The 10,000-nt window shown below is 50.2% G+C and overlaps 1 protein-coding gene across 2 annotated transcripts in view; it reads right to left on the reverse strand.

Moving 5' to 3' along the window:
• Window positions 1-10,000, reverse strand: part of LOC139751452 (synaptotagmin-5-like) — a 95,997-nt gene that overhangs the window by 46,472 nt on the left and 39,525 nt on the right. The gene's annotated exons all lie outside the window — the stretch shown is intronic.

The raw sequence follows: 10,000 nt of genomic DNA on the forward strand, positions 1-10,000 counted from the left end.
GACCATGGGGACCAATCAACGATTTACGAATGTACAATATCCACGGACAGTACGTAGACACCACGGACCAGCCCTGACCTACGTACCACGGACAGTACGTAGACACTACGGACCAGCCCTGACCTACGTACCACGGACCAGCCCTGACCTACGTACCACGGACAGTACGTAGACACTACGGACCAGCCCTGACCTACGTACCACGGACCAGCCCTGACCTACGTACCACGGACCAGCCCTGGCCTACGTACCACGGACAGTCCGTAGACACCACGGACCAGCCCTGACCTACGCACCGCGGACCAGCCCTGACCTACGTACCGCGGACAGTCCGTAGACACTACGGACCAGCCCTGACCTACGTAGCACGGACCAGCCCTGACCTACGTACCACGGACAGTCCATAGACACCATGGACCAGCCCTGACCTACGTGCCACGGACAGTCCGTAGACAGTAAACAGCCGGACGACAGATAGCGGCTATCAGGCCCTGCACAGATAAGAAGCCCTATATAAATAGGCCCTACGTATCACTATATAGACCCTATATAGATACTAATAGACCCTATACAGATACTAGGCTCTACATAGATACTAGTAGACCCTATACAGATACTAGGACCCATATAGACAATAGTAGATCCTATTTAGATACTAAGCCCTATATACATACTAGGCCCTACATAGATACTAGTAGACCCTATACAGATACTAGGCCATATATAGGCCTGAAGTAGATACTAGGCCAGGTAGACACACGAGAGCGCCCCAGGTGACACACACACACACACACACACACACACACACACTCGTTTATCTTTGGCTCTTCCAAACAAAAAACGGGAGCTTCACATCCTGTCGACCATCCTAGCTGGCGACCATCCTAGCTGGAGGCCGTCCTTGGTGGCTACCATCCTTGGTGGCGACCTTCCTTGGTGGTGACCATCCTTGGTGGCGACCATCCTTGGTGGTGACCATCCTTGGTGGCGACCATCCTTGGTGGCGACCATCCTTGGTGGCGACCATCCTTGGTGGCGACCATCCTTGGTGGTGACCATCCTTGGTGGCGACCATCCTTGGTGGCGACCATCCTTGGTGGTGACCATCCTAGCTGGAGACCATCCTTGGTGGCGACCATCCTTGGTGGCGACCATCCTTGGTGGTGACCATCCTTGGTGGTGACCATCCTTGGTGGCGACCATCCTTGGTGGCGACCATCCTTGGTGGCGACCATCCTTGGTGGTGACCATCCTAGCTGGAGACCATCCTTGGTGGCGACCATCCTAGCTGGAGACCATCCTTGGTGGTGACCATCCTAGCTGGAGACCATCCTTGGTGGCGACCATCCTTGGTGGCGACCATCCTTGGTGGCGACCATCCTTGGTGGTGACCATCCTAGCTGGAGACCATCCTTGGTGGCGACCATCCTAGCTGGAGACCATCCTTGGTGGCGACCATCCTTGGTGGCGACCATCCTTGGTGGCGACCATCCTTGGTGGTGACCATCCTAGCTGGAGACCATCCTTGGTGGTGACCATCCTTGGTGGTGACCATCCTAGCTGGAGACCATCCTTGGTGGTGACCATCCTAGCTGGAGACCATCCTTGGTGGCGACCATCCTTGGTGGTGACCATCCTAGCTGGAGACCATCCTTGGTGGCGACCATCCTTGGTGGCGACCATCCTAGCTGGCGACCATCCTTGGTGGCGACCATCCTAGCTGGAGACCATCCTTGGTGGTGACCATCCTAGCTGGAGACTATCCTTGGTGGCGACCATCCTTGGTGGCGACCATCCTATCTGGAGACCATCCTTGGTGGTGACCATCCTAGCTGGAGACCATCCTTGGTGGTGACCATCCTTGGTGGTGACCATCCTTGGTGGTGACCATCCTAGCTGGAGACCATCCTTGGTGGCGACCATCCTTGGTGGTGACCATCCTTGGTGGTGACCATCCTAGCTGGAGACCATCCTTGGTGGCGACCATCCTTGGTGGCGACCATCCTTGGTGGCGACCATCCTAGCTGGAGACCATCCTTGGTGGCGACCATCCTTGGTGGCGACCATCCTTGGTGGCGACCATCCTTGGTGGTGACCATCCTAGCTGGAGGCCGTCCTTGGTGGCGACCATCCTAGCTGGCGACCATCCTTGGTGGTGACCATCCTAGCTGGAGACCATCCTTGGTGGTGACCATCCTAGCTGGAGACCATCCTTGGTGGTGACCATCCTAGCTGGAGACCATCCTTGGTGGTGACCATCCTAGCTGGAGACCATCCTTGGTGGCGACCATCCTTGGTGGTGACCATCCTAGCTGGAGGCCGTCCTTGGTGGCGACCATCCTAGCTGGCGACCATCCTTGGTGGTGACCATCCTAGCTGGAGACCATCCTTGGTGGTGACCATCCTAGCTGGAGACCATCCTTGGTGGTGACCATCCTAGCTGGAGACCATCCTTGGTGGTGACCATCCTAGCTGGAGACCATCCTTGGTGGCGACCATCCTTGGTGGTGACCATCCTAGCTGGAGACCATCCTAGCTGGAGACCATCCTTGGTGGTGACCATCCTAGCTGGAGACCATCCTTGGTGGCGACCATCCTTGGTGGCGACCATCCTTGGTGGTGACCAGCCTAGCTGGAGACCATCCTTGGTGGTGACCATCCTTGGTGGTGACCATCCTAGCTGGAGACCATCCTAGCTGGAGACCATCCTTGGTGGTGACCATCCTAGCTGGAGGCCGTCCTTGGTGGCGACCATCCTTGGTGGCGACCATCCTTGGTGGTGACCAGCCTAGCTGGAGACCATCCTTGGTGGTGACCATCCTTGGTGGTGACCATCCTAGCTGGAGACCATCCTAGCTGGAGACCATCCTTGGTGGTGACCATCCTAGCTGGAGACCATCCTTGGTGGCGACCATCCTTGGTGGCGACCATCCTAGCTGGCGACCATCCTTGGTGGCGACCATCCTAGCTGGAGACCATCCTTGGTGGTGACCATCCTAGCTGGAGACCATCCTTGGTGGTGACCATCCTAGCTGGAGACCATCCTTGGTGGCGACCATCCTTGGTGGCGACCATCCTTGGTGGTGACCATCCTTGGTGGCGACCATCCTTGGTGGCGACCATCCTAGCTGGAGACCATCCTTGGTGGTGACCATCCTTGGTGGCGACCATCCTTGGTGGTGACCATCCTAGCTGGAGGCCGTCCTTGGTGGCGACCATCCTAGCTGTCGACCATCTTTGGTGGAGACCATCCTAGCTGGCGACCATCCTTGGTGGCGAATATCCTTGGTGGAGACCATCCTAGCTGGCGACCATCTTTGGTGGAGACCATCCTAGCTGGCGACCATCCTTGGTGGCGACCATCCTTGGTGGCGACCATCCTAGCTGGCGACTATCCTAGCTGTCGACCATCCTAGCTGGCGACCATCTTTGGTGGCGACCATCCTAGCTGGCGACCATCCTTGGTGGCGACCATCCTAGCTGTCGACCATCTTTGGTGGAGACCATCCTAGCTGGCGACCATCCTTGGTGGCGCATATCCTTGGTGGAGACCATCCTAGCTGGCGACCATCTTTGGTGGAGACCATCCTAGCTGGCGACCATCCTTGGTGGCGACCATCCTTGGTGGCGACCATCCTAGCTGGCGACTATCCTAGCTGTCGACCATCCTAGCTGGCGACCATCCTAGCTGGCGACCATCCTAGCTGTCGACCATCCTTGGTGGCGACCATCCTTGGTGGCGACCATCCTTGGTGGAGGCCGTCCTTGCTGGCGACTCTCCCCTGGAACCCTACAGCTTAAGTCGTAACGACCTCCCTCCATCCTCGTGTAACGACCTCCCTCCATCCTGGTGTCGGGTCTGCTCCTCCTTCTCCACTCCATCATCCTCTGCTAGACCAGGGTATGTCGTCTCTCCGTCCCATGGATCTCTCGCTCTCCTGCTACAGATGTCTCTCTCTCTCTCTCTCTCTCTCTCTCTCTCTCTCTCTCTCTCTCTCTCTCTCTGTCTCTCTCTCTCTCTCTGTCTCTCTCTCTCTCTCTCTCTCTCTCTCTCTCTCTCTCTCTCTCTCTCTCTCTCTCTCTCCCACATAAACACACGTCTTCACACACGGGAAATCTACCCCACACCCCAACCCCCCCATCTTACTATCTCTCCCCCACCACAACGTCCCCCCCCCCACATCTTAATCTCTCCCCCGGCCCCCCATTCACATCCTGCCTCACGCCTTACCCACCTCCCACACACGGGGGAAGGCCTTACCCACCTCCCACACACGGGGGAGGGCCTTACCCACCTCCCACACACGGGGGAGGGCCTTACCCACCTCCCACACACGGGGGAGGGCCTTACCCACCTCCCACACACGGGGGAGGGCCTTACCCACCTCCCACACACGGGGAAAGGCCTTACCCACCTCCCACACACGGGGGAGGGCCTTACCCACCTCCCACACACGGGGGAGGGCCTTACCCACCTCCCACACACGGGGAAAGGCCTTACCCACCTCCCACACACGGGGGAGGGCCTTACCCACCGTGGGTAACGTGCGCAGGATACAGGACGACTCCCAGGACGACTCCCAGGACGACTCCCAGGACACATGAAGGATTAGAATCCCTTCCTCCCCTCCCCTCCCCCAGGCCTACATCAGCTGGGGGAGGGGAGGGGAGGGGAGGAGGGGGAGGGAGGGGAGGGGAGGCTACCTTGTTAATTATCAAATCCCCTATAATGATACGACGGTACGACCCTTGAGCACGACGGTACGACCCTTGAGCACGACGGTACGATCCTTGAGCACGACGGTACGACCCTTGAGCACGACGGTACGACCCTTGAGCACGACGGTACGACCCTTGAGCACGACGGTACGATCCCTTGAGCACGACGGTACAACCCTTGAGCACGACGGTACGACCCTTGAGCACGACGGTACGATCCTTGAGCACGACGGTACGATCCCTTGAGCACGACGGTACAACCCTTGAGCACGACGGTACAACCCTTGAGCACGACGGTACGATCCTTGAGCACGACGGTACGACCCTTGAGCACGACGGTACGACCCTTGAGCACGACGGTACGACCCTTGAGCACGACGGTACGATCCCTTGAGCACGACGGTACGATCCTTGAGCACGACGGTACGACCCTTGAGCACGACGGTACGACCCTTGATCACGACGGTACGATCCTTGAGCACGACGGTACGACCCTTGAGCACGACGGTACGACCCTTGAGCACGACGGTACGATCCCTTGAGCACGACGGTACGATCCTTGAGCACGACGGTACGACCCTTGAGCACGACGGTACGACCCTTGAGCACGACGGTACAACCCTTGAGCACGACGGTACGATCCCTTGAGCACGACGGTACGACCCTTGAACACGACGGTACGACCCTTGAGCACGACGGTACGACCCTTGAGCACGACCTGTACGACCCTTAGGGGGTACGTATCATCTATCGTAAGGGTTACGTACCGTCGTACTCTCACACAAGCGACTTACGACCCACACCCGAAGCCAACTACGTAACAGACCAACTGTTACATCTGGGTCGTAACGGTCACGCGTGACGCCCTCCTGACTCCACGAGAATGTGACGCGCACGCGTGACGCCCTCCTAACTCCACGTCACTGTGGTTAGTTACATCATCATCTGTCACATGACAGTCTCACATGTCACTGTGAGTCACTACAAGATGGAAATTATCATATATATATATATATATATATATATATATATATATATATATATATATATATATATATATATATATATATATGTATATATATATATATATATATATATATATATATATATATATATATATATATATATATATATATATATATATTTTTTTTTTTTTTTTTTTTTTCTTTCTTTTTTTTTGCCGCTGTCTCCCGCGTTTGCGAGGTAGCGCAAGGAAACAGACGAAAGAAATGGCCCAACCCCCCCCCCCCATACACATGTATATACATACGTCCACACACGCAAATATACATACCTACACAGCTTTCCATGGTTTACCACAGACGCTTCACATGCCTTGATTCAATCCACTGACAGCACGTCAACCCCGGTATACCACATCGATCCAATTCACTCTATTCCTTGCCCTCCTTTCACCCTCCTGCATGTTCAGGCCCCGATCACACAAAATCTTTTTCACTCCATCTTTCCACCTCCAATTTGGTCTCCCACTTCTCCTCGTTCCCTCCACCTTCGACACATATATCCTCTTGGTCAATCTTTCCTCACTCATCCACTCCATGTGCCCAAACCATTTCAAAACACCCTCTTCTGCTCTCTCAACCACGCTCTTTTTATTTCCACACATCTCTCTTACCCTTACGTTACTTACTCGATCAAACCACCTCACACCACACATTGTCCTCAAACATCTCATTTCCTGCACATCCACCCTCCTGCGCACAACTCTATCCATAGCCCACGCCTCGCAACCATACAACATTGTTGGAACCACTATTCCTTCAAACATACCCATTTTTGCTTTCCGAGATAATGTTTTCGACTTCCACACATTCTTCAAGGCTCCCAGGATTTTCGCCCCCTCCCCCACCCTATGATCCACTTCCGCTTCCATGGTTCCATCCGCTGCCAGATCCACTCCCAGATATCTAAAACACTTTACTTCCTCCAGTTTTTCTCCATTCAAACTTACCTCTCAATTGACTTGACCCTCAACCCTACTGTACCTTATAACCTTGCTCTTATTCACATTTACTCTTAACTTTCTTCTTTCACACACTTTACCAAACTCAGTCACCAGCTTCTGCAGTTTCTCACATGAATCAGCCACCATCGCTGTATCATCAGCGAACAACAACTGACTCACCTCCCAAGCTCTCTCATCCCCAACAGACTTCATACTTGCCCCTCTTTCCAAAACTCTTGCATTCACCTCCCTAACAACCCCATCCATAAACAAATTAAACAACCATGGAGACATCAACTGACTTATATTTCTCTCTTGTGTCTCCCCTGACGATGTGATTATTACACGAAAGTGCACTTGGGAACTTTTCGTGTTTCATTTTCCCCGTGGACTCATAGAAATATATATATATATATATATATATATATATATATATATATATATATATATATATATATATATATATATATATATATATATATAATTACCGCTACACTATGTCTTTATAATAAGCTTTCAACAAGTCAGGCACTTATACAACAATACAGTAAGACAACAATACAGTAATACATCAATACAGTAAGTCAGACAACAATACAGGAAGTGTGTCAAGCATGGAGGAGCCAGCCATGTACAAAAATAACCTGTCGGCGATACGTTATGTGGTAACGCTGTAACACCCCCTCCCTCCCCCCCTCCCCCCTCACATACACCACTACACTACACTCCTCCCCCACGTATACTACAGTACTGTATTCCCCACTACACCACCACTACGATATCCCTGTTTTCATCTGTGATATTGCAACAGGTATTTCTAGCCTCGTGGCTGTGTAACCTAGCAGCTATGGTCTATTCTATCCTAGCTTTGTATAGCCTATTGTAGCCTAGCATTGCATAGGCTATTCTAGCCTAGCTTTGTATAGCCTATTCTAGACTAGCAATGCATAGGCTATTCTATCTTAGCTTTGTATAGGATATTCTATCCTAGCTTTGTATATCCTATTCTATCCTAGCTTTGTATAGCCTATTGTAGCCTAGCATTGCATAGGCTATCTTACCCTAGCATTGCATAGCCTTATCTAGCCTAGCATGGCATAGCCATTTCCAGCCTAGCATTGCATAGCCTTTTCTAACCTAGCAATGCATAGCCTATTCTATTACATCGTGTGTAAATCACTCTATCCTAGCTATCCTAGCCTAATGTAGTGTAGCCTAGCGTGTCCTAGCCTCTCCTAGCCTGCTGTAGTCCTAGCCCAGAAGGCTATGATTAAGTCTAGCATGACGGGCCATGCTCACGCTACCACCACCCATGCATGACCCTGCTGACGTCATCGCTTCAACAGCCCACAACCACAATTTCTTCAACATCCCACAACCACAATTTCTACAATATTCCATAACCACAATTTCTACAATATTCCACAACCACAATTTCTACAACATCCCACAACCACAATTTCTACAACATCCCACAACCACAATTTCTACAACATCCCACAACCACAATTTCTTCAACATTCCACAACCACAATTTTTACATCCCACAACCACAATTTCTACAACAGCCCACAACCACAATTTCTACAATATTCCACAACCACAATTTCTACAACATCCCACAACCACAATTTCTACAACATCCCACAACCACAATTTCTACAATATCCCACAACCACAATTTCTACAACATCCCACAACCACAATTTCTACAATATTCCACAACCACAATTTCTACAATATTCCACAACCACAATTTCTACAATATTCCACAACCACAATTTCTACAACATTCCACAACTACAATTTCTACATCATTCCACAACCACAATTTCTACAACATCCCACAACCACAATTTCTACAACATCCCACAACCACAATTTCTACAACATCCCACAACCACAATTTCTACAACATCCCACAACCACAATTTCTACAACATCCCACAACCACAATTTCTACAACATCCCACAACCACAATTTCTACCACATCCCACAACCACAATTTCTACAACATTCCACAATCACAATTTCTACCACATCCCACAACCACAATTTCTACCACATCCCACAACCACAATTTCTACAACATCCCACAACCACAATTTCTACAACATCCCACAACCACAATTTCTACAACATTCCACAACCACAATTTCTACCACATCCCACAACCACAATTTCTACAACATCCCACAACCACAATTTCTACCACATCCCACAACCACAATTTCTACAACATCCCACAACCACAATTTCTACCACATCCCACAACCACAATTTCTACAACATCCCACAACCACAATTTCTACAACATCCCACAACCACAATTTCTACAACATCCCACAACCACAATTTCTACAACATCCCACAACCACAATTTCTACCACATCCCACAACCACAATTTCTACAACATCCCACAACCACAATTTCTACAACATTCCACAACCACAATTTCTACAACATCCCACAACCACAATTTCTACAACATCCCACAACCACAATTTCTACAACATCCCACAACCACAATTTCTACAACATCCCACAACCACAATTTCGACAACATTCCACAACCACAATTTCTACCACATCCCACAACCACAATTTCTACAACATCCCACAACCACAATTTCTACAACATTCCACAACCACAATTTCTACAACATCCCACAACCACAATTTCTACAACATCCCACAACCACAATTTCTACAACATCCCACAACCACAATTTCTACCACATCCCACAACCACAATTTCTACAACATCCCACAACCACAATTTCTACAACATCCCACAACCACAATTTCTACAACATCCCACAACCACAATTTCTTCATCAATGGTTTTTAAATACATATTCACAACACAATGAGTCCCATGTCGCCATGTTGTTATTGTGATGCGATGAATTATAATGTAACGACTTATCATCGTTCACCATCTCGTTTGAAAACCACCCGTTTCTCCAACGACCATTAGAACCATTAGGGTCAAACATGGTTAGGTCTCACAGTCCCTCAAACACCACCATCACCACCACTTTGAAAATAATTCTCCACTGGAGAATAATGACAATACATATCTCCAGTGGCTCGGTTAACTTGCCCACTGGAGAAGAAGTGTCAATATATATCTCCAGTGGCTCGGTTAACCTGCCCACTGGAGAAGAATAGTGCCAATATGTATCTCCGGTGGCTTGGCTAACCTGCCCCAGTGGAGAAGAATAGTGCCAATATGATATCTCCAGTAGTTTGCTTAACCTGCCCACTGGAGAAGAATAGTATCAATATATATATATATATATATATATAT

This window comes from Panulirus ornatus, chromosome 11 (genome assembly GCF_036320965.1).
Source record: "Panulirus ornatus isolate Po-2019 chromosome 11, ASM3632096v1, whole genome shotgun sequence".
NCBI classification, from domain to species: domain Eukaryota; kingdom Metazoa; phylum Arthropoda; class Malacostraca; order Decapoda; family Palinuridae; genus Panulirus; species Panulirus ornatus.